The following is a 14,676-nucleotide window of genomic DNA, read 5'->3' on the forward strand; positions in this document are numbered from 1 at the left end:
TTTCCTCATTCATCTGTGACAGGACAGAATTAAGGTACATGATAATTTACTATCTCTGAAGAGACATGTCCTTTTTATTTTTAAGCCTAAGCTCAAAGTGAAAATGTGTAAAAAACTAAAAAATCTGTCTCGACCGAACTAAAAGTCACTTTCAAAAGAAAAGCAGGTATTTCCTTAAATTAATTAGACGGGCACTTCTACCATTGTCACACGTTAACATCCAATAAATCATTCCTATATTATTTTACCTTATCTTTGTACCTACTGTTCAGATTAAGCATTAAATGTATAAAGCACCATTAAGATTTTCTAACCTTGTTGTGCTCTACAATTCCTGCTTCTTGAGTGGTAATAAAATTATCAAAGGGAACTGGAGGTTACACTAGCCAAAGAAAAGCAGTTGTAGTGCAGTCTGTTTCTCGTTTGGGATACATGTCCTTCTTCCACACAGTCACACACACCATATCGTGACCCAAAGGTTGCTGTCTCTTTTTGTTTTCACACATGCCTATGCAGGAGCATGGATTCTTTGGAGTGGGCTTTAGTTTGCCCCTGGCCCTTCAGGCATTCTTTCGAAGTAACCAATTAAACTAGTTACCAAGAAAGAAGCATGTTTCAGCACTTAAGTTAATTGAACTGTTACAAACTAAATATGATTCCAAATTGTTTCTGTATTCCAAATCACTTCATGCATGCAGATAAAATGAAAAAATTACTAAATCGTTTTGAAATGTGCAAATCGGGCATACAATACTGACATTTAGATCTGTGACCTGATCACAATGTAGTAAGTACCTTTAAAAACTTTGTGGATTTTAAGGCTGTCATATGAAACCCTTGAACCACTGCTTGATGTGATATTCAATAAGTGGAAGTCAGGCTGCAATCAAATTGTGGAACTGTCTGCATCAGGGTTTTACTACCAATTTACCCAGAAAATAATCTTTCCCTGATTCATTTCACGGGCCAAGTAAGAAAGGAGGAATGACTTAATGTATAAAACACCGTGCTTTATTCTTAAGGACCTTGGTTTGAGTTCAATTTGTGGTCCTAACTGAAATGAGCAGCTCAATCCCCAATGAACAGTAGTCCATATCGTTGAACTACCACACACAATTAGGCACAATTGGCTGTCTCTGCTTAGAAGTTGAAGACTGATTTAGCACAGAGACTAAATCACTTCTTTCAGCTGTAAAGTGGGATGGCCCTTCCTGGGACTCGGTGACAAAAAAGAGCCGACACCATATTGTTTCTTTATTTCAGCGTTTCTCTAGCACAAGAGAAATAAGGGATAGGAAAAGCATCATTCTCTCATAATAAAAGCCAGATGGCAGCCCTAATTCTCAGCAATTCTCTTTTATTAAGGAGCTAGTAACTACTGTAACTGGCAGAGTGATGGCAAAAATCCTGGTGCAGGGAACAAATGGACGCTGCAGAAAAGAGAAAGGAAAAAAGATGGAGAAGAAGAAAAGAAATGATGCTGGAAGCTGGCAAAAGCCTTTCTCTCTGAGTTCTGGAGCAGGAGAAACGCTTGCTGGGTAATGCATCTATCTAGTTACATGTCATACATGGCCACAGTATTGAAGGCTTTAGCTGTCCTGGGATTTAAACGTGTCACTATGGGATAAGCTGCACTCGTACAAAACAGAGTAGTGTAAACTATTTTGACAGTGGAATGAGTGCCTTAGTGGTGAAGCTGTAGCAGAGAGGCGATTTGAGAATATCAAGGTTTGCACGGTAGCAGGAGGAGGAGAGGTGAGGGCTGGATGGGCTACACAAGCTGCAGAGAGCTCAGCGAGGGGTGACGGAGCTGCAGAGCTGCTAAGCAGGGGATTATAGGGAAGCTGAAGGAAAAAATGAGCCTGCATCAGTGTGGTGTAAAGACAGAATTAAACTGAGTCACTGGATCCCTTTCACAATACACCAGCAGAGGATATTGTCTAGTACCATGGAAAAGAGAGACTTAGCATCCACACCTAGAGCCTTCCTAAAATGTAAGGATCAGCACATATCTTTGCTATAGTATTAGGTATAAACAGGCTCTGTCAAGCACTGGAAGACTGTTAGTGTGGTGCTCCACAGATTGTGGCAGCCTGGCAATGAGCAAGGTTGTGTGCTGAACCCAGGGGGATGCTGAGCTCCAGGTGGCCATATATCCCTCTGTGGCACTGCACACTGACACACAGGCACAGTGAGTGGCTGGAAAAAGCCATCAGACCTCGGCCTGCAAACTTCTGTCCAACTTGGTGTGCTGACATTAGACCTCAGAGGAAATTGGCAAGCTTTTACTTTTGACAGTGGCTGTTTTAGCTCTTCTTGGGGATTCTATTAATTTTCATTATGAACTATACTTGCCTCTTTCATCTTAGGAAGAAAAGACTGCAACTGGAGGTACACTGCAGCTCTCCTTTTTTGCTGCTGGAAAGAAGTTAATAAATGCAGTCACAATACAAGGTATACCATTCTCATTCCTTATTGATACCAACTATACTGTGACAATGAATTTCAAAGTACTGCTGATGTAAACTCTACCTGAAGCCTGTTTGATCTCAGATAAGCATCTTCATCCCATTCTTCATTTCAAGAAAAGAAAATCTTACTGCACAGAAACATATTCATTCGCTTTGGGTTCAGTTCAAGATAAGCCATGCTTTGCAGAAAACCTAATTAATATCAATCACAGGGAAAACAGGAATTGGAAGGAAATGTGCTTTCATTTCTTGATAAACAGATCACCCACGATACATACACAAATGGACATACCAATCTGCTTTATTATGGAGGTAACAGAAAAGAAATAGTCCCTGTAGGGAGGATGATCTTAAAGAATAAAGTTGCACTCTCAGTCTGGTGTAAATAATTGAGTAATGTCATGGTGCTAGGCAGGAGTCGAATGGTAAGGCTTCAGATGAGTAGGTCCTGCAATGGCAGGCTTAGTGTCCTTTTTAGGTGTTTACTCCCAACACTCAGAATAATAATTATTAATGATAGTCCATAAACATGTTTTTAATAATTCCTTTAATGTATTTCAGGCATTACTTTTATCTTTTCTCCTCCCTCCTGCCAAAAGAAAAGCCACGACTTATGACCTCAGAGACCTTATGGGCTTAGAATAGAACATTTAGGGATAAATATTCATATTTAGAAACACTGATGCAAATTACAGCAACTATCTTCTGTCACAAGTCCACTTCACATCACAGCATTTCAGATGACCTTTAAGGAATTTTTCTGTTGTCTGCCATGCTTTCCCATCCATAGATTTTAGCCTTGTATCTGGTTATGTAGCCATGGGCTATATAGGAGCTTCCAAAAGGTGTAAATCTTCCTTTAGATCTGTTTCTCAAAATTTTCTTGCACAAAGCAGTTATGCTCTTATTTGTGCTCTAGGTCATATTGGAAAAGAGAGGGTTTGAAGGAAAGGTCACTGATTCTTAGAGAGGTCTCTGCCTTGGCCATCCATCCACCTTTAAAGTCCTTGATGTTAACATTTCAACTGACAGTATGGTATATAACAAGCTTGGGAAGAAATACAAGAGTCACGTGGTTCAGGTTTATTAAGGCATTGGCTCAAGAAAGAATTTATCTGTGTAAAATATCATTCTGTTTAGCCACATGTGAACACGTACATATGGAAGAAATATTCAATTGTTTTATTTCCTTTGAGCTCCCCAGTATTCCTGTTTTGTTCTGAGTGTGCTGTCTTCATTTGATAGAACTCTTGTAGCTGCAGTAACACAAGGCTTAGCCTAAAAAAAAGCCAAAACAAAAAAGCAACCATTCAGAGGACCGATCTTTTCTCCTTCTCCCCTTATTGCTCCTTGATACAATATAATTTATTTCAGGTAATGTCTTCTCACAGTCCCTTCTTTCTCCTATCTAGCGGTATATTTGTCTTTCAGAAGTTTTCTTTCAGCATCTTGTGGCATTACAGGGGAAGCTTCTGGAGCAGTGTGTTGCTCCAAGGACACAGGAGCCTTCTACCTGAACTGAAAGAACTGATTCATTCCAATAGGAAAATGAGGAAAGAAAAGAGTTGGAAAAGATGCCTCTATGAACTTTGGAGAAGATACAGACATGAAGAAAGGGAAGCACTGGCTAAAGATGAAGCTCTGGGCCTTGAACTGATTCCTGATTCAGTGAGCAAGCCATTAGCACATTATTTAGCCAGTGGTCCATACAAGTCATTTCTGTCAGCGCTTGTTGAACGGTATCATTAGTGGACTGCCAGCCAGTCCTTAGCTCTTTCTGAAAATCAATGCCTTTCCAATGAAAAAATAATAAAAGACAAGAAAAGAAAAAAAATAGATTAAGCACTGCCATACAAGCTAATGTTTCTTACTCCTCCTTTTTTCCCCATTCATTTCTTAGTGCTTATCTGCACTGACACTAGGATGAGTCTGTCTAGCAGTCAACTGTTGTGTCAGTGCCAGCTTACTGCCAAAATACATCCCCAGATTCTGTTTTCTTGAACCCCTGAAAAACTATTTCCCACTGCAGCTTCCCTGGCTGGAAGATAGATAGGCTATGTCTGTATGCTATGTCTGTAGTAATAAACCTTACCTACAGCGTGGACCAACTTCACAGAATGCATCTGAGTATTGTATTAAGATTTAAATAATGTGAGAAGTATGCAGATAAATGGATTTATGTTGCTACTTTTCAAGTAAGAGTGGCTTTGAGGCATAGTGCGTGTATCTGTCAAAATAACACACGCAGCTCTGCAGTTAACTATTTACAAATGATTAAAGTTTAGCTTCTAATAAGATCTTCTATCTGATGCTTTTGCATTTGCTGTCTAATACCATGAGAAAAGTCTGTACAAATTATGAAGAGAATGGAGGAATTCATGCAGATCTGAAATATTCTGTTCAAAGGTGGATATCTGGAATAGAAAAACAGTCCAGACAAAAGCATTTCTTGCACACTGTAAGAAGTAAAATAGAATCAAACCTTTATTGAAGTTCAGGAATGATATAAACTCATATCTTTTTTTCAGTTGGGTTTCAGTGAGGCAAGAACACCAGAAAGCTGTAATATTACAGCTCACATTTCTCCCAGTATTTCAGATGAAAGACTCCCCCTTTTCCAAAAAAAAAAAAAAAAAAAAAAAGGTCAAATATCTAAGAGAAAACTCAGTTTGAAAGTTTTTGACAATTTAAAAGCTACAAAAATTTGTTAGAAGTTTACCAGTAAATATGGCCTGTTTGTTTGTTGTTGTTGTTTTCTGTCTCCACATCATTTTGAAATTCTCTTTTCCACAGCTCCTTTTTGGAGTATATGATTCTTTGCAAGAAGGAGAGCGGAGAGTACATAGTTATTCCTCTGCAGCTGTGTTTCTAAGTCAGCTGGTTCTTATTTTCTAATTGGGAACCACAACAGCATATGGGCTCACCTTTGTAAGTGATACTGTCATACTGTCATTTTACATATATCTACCAAATAACTGGATTTTTAGAAGCAATAACGGCTTTATTTAAAAAAAAAAAAAAAAATTGAAACAGAAAAAAAAAAAACATTATAGGAGAGTTTTTAAAATAAAGATTAAAAGAATGCTGAAATCTGTAGAATGTAAGTTTCAGAATGATATATTCCTCCAGCTGAAATCATAGAGATGCTGTATTCTGAAAGATAGAAGAGATTAGAACCTGACACAACTTTAAGTATGGCAGAGTGAGCAAATTAGTTCCTATTTAAACAGAACTCAGAAAAGTGGCAACTGGATTAAGTACTGATACTGCTTTAACAATTCTAGAAGTCTAAAAAATATTAGGAAAATAGGTGAGATAAGTGTATGTGGTTATAAAGGAGTTGTCATATCACAGACTTGGTGGAAGAAAGATAATCAGTCAGACATATAATACTAAAGGACAAACTCTGGAAAGGTAACACATTTCATGGAAGGGAAGTAATGGTGCAACATGTAACAGTATTATCAGTATTAACTTTTATGAACGATATGAACATGTCAGCAGATACTATGGGTTTTATAAAGATGAGAGTTGTGTGTTGCTGTTAGCCATCCACTCAGATTGGTTTCAGTGCCTCATGGTGATACATAGCAAGATCAACAAGTCTATTAAAATAGGATACTTGAATTGTAAATTAGAATCTAAATTAAGATGTCGCAGACACAATATGATGTGGTGGTTAAGTTTTTTTGGTGTAATGAATGATTGCTTAATGGAGAAGACAGCTTGAGTCCCAGAGGAGAAGAGCATCTCTTTGCTCTGAATGATCAGGTTCAAAATTTGGTATCAGTAATCTAGTCTGGTAGGGTCTATGATGTACCTATATTAAGAAACATGTCTTGAACAACAGAATCAAAAAAAATCCAGAAAATGAAAATTAAAAGTGAATATTTCAAAAAAGAAAATGTCATTTTTTCCTATTTAACCTTTTACTATTTTAACTACAAATAGGAACTCTTTTTTTACTTCTTTAACTACAACAGGAACTCTTCCTGTTGCTCTTTATGTCCATTGTAATCGTTGACTCCAGATGGGAGTTGATATTCCTAATATCACCCTTACATGAATAGGACTTTTGTATGTCCTTCCAGAGGACATAGAGGACTAGGAAACAAAGAAAAATAAGAAACAAGGGGAATTCACAAAGGAGTCTGGCAAAAATGGGAAAATTCCTAGGGCTTATGAAGCACAGGAGACACATAAAAGGTCTAGAACGTTTACTGAATTTGCTGAAGATAATCAGCTGTTCAGCTCAAAGAAGCCCAAAACAACTGCAGGCTGTTGCCAAAGGATTCTGCAAAGCCAAGCTACTGAGCAATAAAGAGGCAAATATATTCAAAGTTGATAAATACAATTTGACGTGTTTGGAAAAAAGATCTACGCATTATATTCATAATGCTTGCTCAAAGCTCTGTACTGGTCAAGCAAATAAGATGAACGGTAGGAAGCACTAGGAAGAAGATAACAGCAACAAACTTCATTATATCAATATTTAAACCTATTGTGACCATAACTTCAATACATGCAGTTCTATCTCTTTGGTTTTGAAAAGTACTTTGGAGCACTCATAAAGGCTGGAAAGATGACCAGAGGACCAGCTTCTGTATGAAAAATGACTGGAGAGGAGCATTTCAGCTTGGAAAAACAAAACTGAGAGACAAATGTAATGAACGGGATGAAAACATGAGCAGAAAGAAGAGACAAAAAATGATTGTTCACTGAGTCTCATAATATTAGAAGTAAAGGACATCGAATCTAACTGTCAGATGTCTGAAACACAAAAAGAAGAGGAATTTCAGTGCGCTATGAATAGTTACACCCCACACTTAATTGTCACAGGAAACTCATGTGGTAGATGCCAAATTTTACATGTGTTCAGAAAGAAGGCCTGACTAATCCATGGGAAAAAAAAACATCCATATTTATTAACATGAGTGTGTACAGGACCAGTTCAAACTGCAGATGAGTAGAATGTGGAAGACTTTACCAAAGGAAATAGCACTATCTAGATATCTCTAGTCATCACTAGTCATCACACTCCCACTAGCCTTGATATCAAATGTTACATACAAGACATGCAGACACTAAAAGTACAATCAGTTGTGTGTTTGTGTATGATGCCCTTATTCAGTAGAACAAGAGCAATGCTCAGTCTATCCAGTTGTCAGAGTTGCCCCAAGTGTGATGTAAAAGTAACCTTCACTGAAGCCAAATCAGGCACTAGCATGAAGGACATGTTCTCAAAGGCCATTGGTCTGTACAACTTGATATCAGCCCAGGCGTGCTGGGAAGAAACAGAAATAAAAAATAGAGGGAAATTAGCTTTCAATCACTCATTTAGAATTGCTGGTTTCAATCAATGACAATTTTAAAGCATTAAACACATTCTGGAGTAACTTGTCAAAAATAAAAAAAAGCACTGCAGTTGCTGACATTCTCTGAGTTTTTTTAATAAGATCAGGGTCAGTGATGGAAAATAAGCAGGAAGATGAATAGGATGTCAAAATTAAATTGAGTTCCAGAAGAGTTATCTTAAGTTACCAGAAAAACAGAAACTCATGAAACTTTGTCTCAAACTAAATGGAAAATGCATGTTTTAGCTTAGAAGGTAGTGGGAGGGCTCATGACTCTCTTTAGAGGTATTAACAAGCCATGCTATTTTTGCAGATTGATAAACACCTTCATCTTTTGAATTCTGGAACAGAGAGGGTTCTACTTATTTTAAATCCTAATGATTTCTGCTGCAACAAGCTCTTTCATTTTTATACAGGAAACCCAGATTAATTGTTTCAACCATCTGACTATCCATTACAATCAGAGGATGCACTTCTTGTTAAAGTTTCAGAATTGTTGAATAAAATACCATTTTAACAACCCATATGTCCATGTTTTTGTTTTGTTCTGTTTTGCTTAATGTTGTAGCACTTTGTTTTCTGGAGTGTAAATACAATATTGGCCAGGCTATCATTAATCATCATTGTTGTCAATGAACAGAAATCGAGTGAGAGAAAACAATTGGTGGCCTAGGACTGCAGAACAGTTCATATTTTTGAATGACCATTCTGATTAATAATGCTATATTCATTTGGGAATTGGTCTATGCACCATTTAGGAATTCTGTTCAGGTCTGTGGTCTCACTGTATGTTAACACCATCATTTAAGATACTCTGTCTACCTACTCCTTAGGCACAGGAGGCAGAATACTGGGTCTGAATTAGAAGCTCATTAAAAACAATTAGGTCTTCTCCAATCAAATTCATGCAATGTCTTCATCACAAGAAAATAAACTGTCTCCAGCTTGACTGTGGTTGTAAACATGGAGTTTTAAGGACTAGAAAATCCTTGGAAGAAAACAAAAAGACCAAGAAATATACAATTGCAGGGCTAAGTAAAGAAAGATTGACAGCAAGAAGTCACACAGGAAGAGATTTTGCAGTGGGGTTAAAGACTGCCAATAAAACAGGACCATTGGAGAAAGTGAGATTAAAAAAAAACATCATTTCAAGGACTTCCTCTCAGCTGGGTAATGCAGTTGTTTAGGACCTGGAAATTAAAATGTCACCAAGATGTCTGGGACAACATGGAGAGAATGGAGATGGAGACGTTTCTTGTGTTTTATAAGACTGTAGAACTCTTGGTCTGTGCAAAATTATAAGTAAAGAGCAAGTAGTAAACCCTGCCAATCTGCTTTGATTGAAATCGAACAGTGAGACTACCAGTGAAACTGCCCTCAAGAGTGAAGGTCTGAGAAAAGAATATGTTAATCATTTTAGGAACTCTGTTGTGGAAGAGACTGTTTTCTATTTATTTGTTGCCAATGAACAAGAAATAAACATGTGATGTTGCATTTAAGAAAACACTAAAGGAGGTAGACCTTGAAATGATGGCTAGAGGCAACCCTGGGACAAAGGACAGCTTAAAAGTCCAGTTACCCAGTTTGTAGGTACAGGGAATATTAGGAAGTGACAGAATAGGCTGCAAACAAAATGTGCTTAACAAAATTTGCAGCATGTCTTGAGTCTTTTGTGTATATTGTGCCATATTCCAACCAGTGGGTTAACTGTATGGTTGCTGTAAGTACCCAGTAGATTGATTTTATTGTTATACTTATCCATATCAAACTAGAGCTGTTTTCTCCCCCAAACCTTGGGATTTTGGTTTAAGTTCTACTTTTAGCTTGAAACCAGCATTTTATGTCTCTTTAATCTACAATACAGTCTCTTAACCAAATGTCATTTCACACCTTCTTGGTTCTCCAATAAGGTGTTCTCGCCTTACAACTCTCTAAAAAGCGCTGTTGTAGGGACTTAGAGCATCATTAGTTTCTGTGCTTAAACATGGAAAATGATATATAAGAACTAAGCTTTATTATTCTTAATGTTTTCATATGCTTACAGGGAACTGAAAGTCCACAGGGGACAGAAATATAAGTGGAAATATAGTAACATTTTACTAATATAGGAGTGGCTGTGAAACAATGAATGTTATGCTCCTGAGCTCAGAGAACACCCATGCAGAAAAGGGCTGACTTGTCTTAAATCAGAGACCAGAGTGTACCTGCATGTGCAGTCTGGACATGTAGGAAGATACTGGACACTCTCACTCATGCCTTCTCACACCCCTTAACTTGTATCCCAGGATATGAGATTGCCTCTTAGACAATGAAAAAATGATAATCTCTGATGTAGCAGGTTATGAAGTTTTGGAGTAGTCTTGTATTGGATGTGAGTCCTTGTGGAGAGGTGCTCCAGCCCTTGGATCATATATGTTGCTCCCCTCTGGATATTCTCCAAAGCTTTGCATCTTTCCTGTATTGAGGGCCCCAGACATGGACATTGTACTCCAGATGGGGACTCATGAGAGCAGAATAGAGAGAGGCAATCACCTTCCTTGCCCTGCTGGCACCCCTAGAATCATAGAATCATAGAATCACAAGGTTGGAAACGACCTGTAAGATCATCTAGTCCAACTGTCTTCTCATTACCATTGCTACCACAAACTAAACCATATCTCGTAGCTCCTCATCCAGATGCCTCTTGAACACTGCCAGGACGGTGACTCCACCACCTCCCTGGGCAGGCATGAAGTTTTCCCTCATGTCTAACCTAAACCTCCTCTGGTACAGCTTGCAGCCATTTCCCCGGGTCCTGTTCCTTGCTTGGGAGAAGAGGCCAAACCCCTCTTTACCACAACCTCCCTTCAGGAAGTTGTAGAGTGCAATGAGGTCTCCCCTTCTCCACACTAAACAATCCCAGCTCCCTCAGATGCTCCTCATAAGACTTGTGCTCCAGACCCCTCATCAGTTTCATTGCCTTTCTCTGGACATGCTCCAGGGCCTCAACATCTTTCTTGTAGTAAGGGGCCCTCTTCTGATGGAACCCAGGATACCATTGGCTTCACGGGCTGCAAGCATACACTGCTGGCTCATGTTAAGTTTTTCATCTATCAGGACCATTAAGTTCTTCTCAGCAGGGCTACTCTTGAGAAGTTCTTCTTCCAGTGAGGATGATCAGTTTCTGCTGCTCCGTCAGGCTCAGGGACAATATGATGTTCCTCCTTTTTCCCCTAGAACAGGCTCCCAGTCTTCTCCTCCTGACTGAATGCCATGACATGGTGGCACTTGTGCATGTATATGTGTGAGTGTCTGAATCAGAGACATGGGCATGGTGTTTTGTACTTAGTTACTTACTGTAGACCTGATGAAATAAAGTATTAAAAGATCTGATAAATTTTCTGTGTTAATGGTTTTTAAAGAAAGTCAGATATTCTGGGTGACTGTGTGGGATGTTTATTTACTTCAGTAATTTAAAATCTAATGACTTTCAAGGTTAATCCTGTTTCCATTGCAGCTGCTTTATTTTCTTTTATAATGAAGTAAGATTGGATGTAAGTGTGAAGGACATAAGTTTATACCTGGAAAATCACTAAGGTCCTCTATTTGATCATGTAGATCTGTCACACAAAGACCTGAAATCGTACAAGGGTCTATGTGCTATATTTATTTCAGTGACAATGTCCATATCTTTCTGGATGCTTTCGCTGAAAATGTCCTAGAATAATATCCTATATATTTTTTCCTCCTACTTATTTCAATCCCTCTTCTAATCTAGTTCAGCATTATATGTAGCAGCACTGGTGTGGTTTGAATTTAGAGTGGTTTTGCTTCACTGAAGATCTGACTCCTGTTGTCATCGGGGTAAAATTCAATGATTTCATTAAGCATGCATAATCTGCTATAAATAATTAAAGTCAGAATTCAGAGAATGAGAATGGTCAAACTGCTGGAAGAAATACTCCAAGATATCTGAACACAATTTTAAAAGAAATCCCAAGAGGAATAGAGAACCCTGGAGAAAAATTAAGTTATTCAGTTTAGATATACACTGATTTTTGGGAAGTGTCCTCATTGAAACATTGGTGGGATAACGGGCTTCTCTGTATTTTGCTATTCGCTTTAGCTCATGAATGTCAAGGGCAGTTTGTGTTTCTTTCTGGAGATGAGATGTCCTCAGAAATAGCTGAGCCATATGACACAACCATGACTCATTTCTTGACTCAACAGAGAACAGAAAGAATAATGGAGGAGAATAGATAAAGCTATAGGGCAAAAAATAGAGCACAATTTCAGTCAGTTTGTTTGCTCTCTAAATGAAATGGGCAAAATTCTGAATCTCAAAGAGAAAGTAGATTATGGTAGCAAATGACATAAACACTGCAAAATCAAAATTTCTGTGTAAAACTACAAATTAAAGGAAAAAAAGAATATTTTTTCACCCACTTAATTACTTGCATGAAAATGAATAGAATTTTTTTTTTTTGTATTATATTCTTTCTCTATTGAATCAAGTCTTTGTCCCATTTAAAAGCCCCATCTTGTTCTGTCAATCTCTGAAGCAGCTATTCAGCAGCCAACCAACACAACAGAATTTCTCTATGCTGAATGCTCTTTTTCATTTTTGCATTGTGTCCTAGCCCCTTATTATAATGGTGCTGCTAGGAGAACTATAGACAAGCATATGTCAATATTTCTATGCCAAACCCAGTTTTATTAGTAGATGTTTGTAACAAGACCATTCTAATTTGTATAATCAAGATGAAGTTAAAATACAATTATTCTCCATCCTGACACTAATTTCCTCTAAAAATATGTTTTATTTTCTCAATCATTTTTAAAAGATTGACAAAAAAGTGCTGAGGTTTCAAAACTCCATTTTGCTGGCAACTCTTCCTCAGGCAAAAGGGGAGCAGAAAGTGCATAAGATACCATGTAGACATTTGTCATGAGTATTTTGAAACAAAACACTGGAGGCCAGGGAATTCCTTGTCATGGCTGAAGGATATTTTTGCCTTCAGAATGTTTATTTTGACCTTGTTCTGCCAAGTAAGAGACTATCTGTAGCTGCAGACGTTTTATCTTTCATTTAAATATGTTTTTTTTGTATGTAATTTATATTTTAAGTTTCCCTTTTCTTTTTTTTTTTTTTTTTTTTTTTTTTTCTCCTTGCAAAAGCAGAGAACATAAATGACAATTGTGTCTATGCCATGTCTATTTTCAGGAAAAATATTTGTTACTGACCATGGCAATAAGTGTGAAGGGAAAAGATAAGCTTGTAGAAACTATGGCCTCATTTACATACTATTTTTAGTAAAAACCAATTCTTTCATCTTTGTAATGACTTCACTGCTTGCACAAGGTGAACTAAAAATAGAGTTTGTTTCTCCCTTGGTAGTGTATGGCAATGAACTGTACTGCAGCTGTCCAGCTTTCAAATCTGCTGAGTTTGATGTCCAGTGCTCTTGACACGTGCAGACTTTATAGGCTCTTTTGAAATAATCCTGAAAGTTCAACCAATGACCAAAAGCTTGTTTGAATTCCATGTAATATTGAGCTAGATTTTCAGAGAATGAGGCATCTTTTTAAACGCTGAAATGAGCAGTCTGAAGTAAATTAGTAGCATGTTCTTAGCTTACAATGATGCTTACAAATAGAGCCTTACAGTTTTGTTCTGTAAAGGAGCTCTCTCATGTCCTCTCTCATATCTCCCTTTTCCTTTCATCTACCCATCTGCATTCGTCTTGCCCTCTTCCTTGCACTAGTTCAGATGGCTTTTGGCCATTACTGTGAGCTGATTTACCCACTACCTAAGCAGGCAGCTACCTGCATTTTTGCTGACTTTGTTTCCTTTTGAGCCAGTGAGCTGAGTCAGTTCAGACAGGCTCTGAGAGTAAATGGTGTGGGAACACAAAACCAGGTGCACTGAGACAGAAGAAGGAATCTGCTGCTATTGAACTGCTGGGTCATCTCACTCTGTTTCAGTGAGCTGCACCCTATCTTATCTGCAGTATTTCAAAAGTGTAACTAGTGCCATTTCCTCAACACACCTGCCAGAATTGAGGCTCACAGGTCCTTAGGTAACAGAAATTCGAAATACTTTCTTGCTCAACACTGTTGTTCAATCTCATAGCCTTAAAGAAGTGGCCTGTCGGTTGGACCTGCCCTTCAGAGGAGTGCATGGCACCATGCTGTGCAGCCTGGGTGATGAGTCTCACGGTGCTGCTCCTGGACATGCGCAGCATCATAGCATCATGTGCTACGATGGCACATCCAAGGCAGCCTGTTATTAAAAAAGTCAAGTAATTGCTCAAACCTTTGAGCTGGAGAAGCACGTTAGACCTGCCAGCCTAAACTTTGTGTATTTTTTTCAGTAGGTAGAAGAGGAGAGGGCTCCTGCATGAAATTTCACCCCTGGATAAATGCACACCAGGTGAAATTTGCATTTATTCCTAATTTTTGTCTGAACTTTGCACTAAAAATCCCCAAATGAATATGAATATCATCCTCTGTTCACAAATTCCTCTTTATGCTTCCCCATGGTAGTAAATTTGACTCCTACTAATGGCAGGTGAAACTGCTCTTCACAGAATAAAAGAGACTGCATAAAATCTTTAACTCTTTCTTGATGGATTGGTGCAACTATGTGTGAATGCGTGTGTTTAAAGCTTCATTTATAGTTTTAATTAAGAATTCCATGTGCTTTTTTTAGTGTATGCCATTGCTTTACCACAAAATAAAGCTCTCTCTTTGGTAGGCTGAAGAAAATGAACTCTCCCAGTCTTCCCCCTCTCACTCAATGATACTAGTCATCCCTTCTACGTGTGTTGTCGTACAACTTCCTTTTCTTTGCCATGGCTTTGCAGAACTTT

This window comes from Phasianus colchicus, chromosome 4 (genome assembly GCF_987193195.1).
Source record: "Phasianus colchicus chromosome 4, bPhaCol1.hap1.1, whole genome shotgun sequence".
NCBI lineage: Eukaryota > Metazoa > Chordata > Aves > Galliformes > Phasianidae > Phasianus > Phasianus colchicus.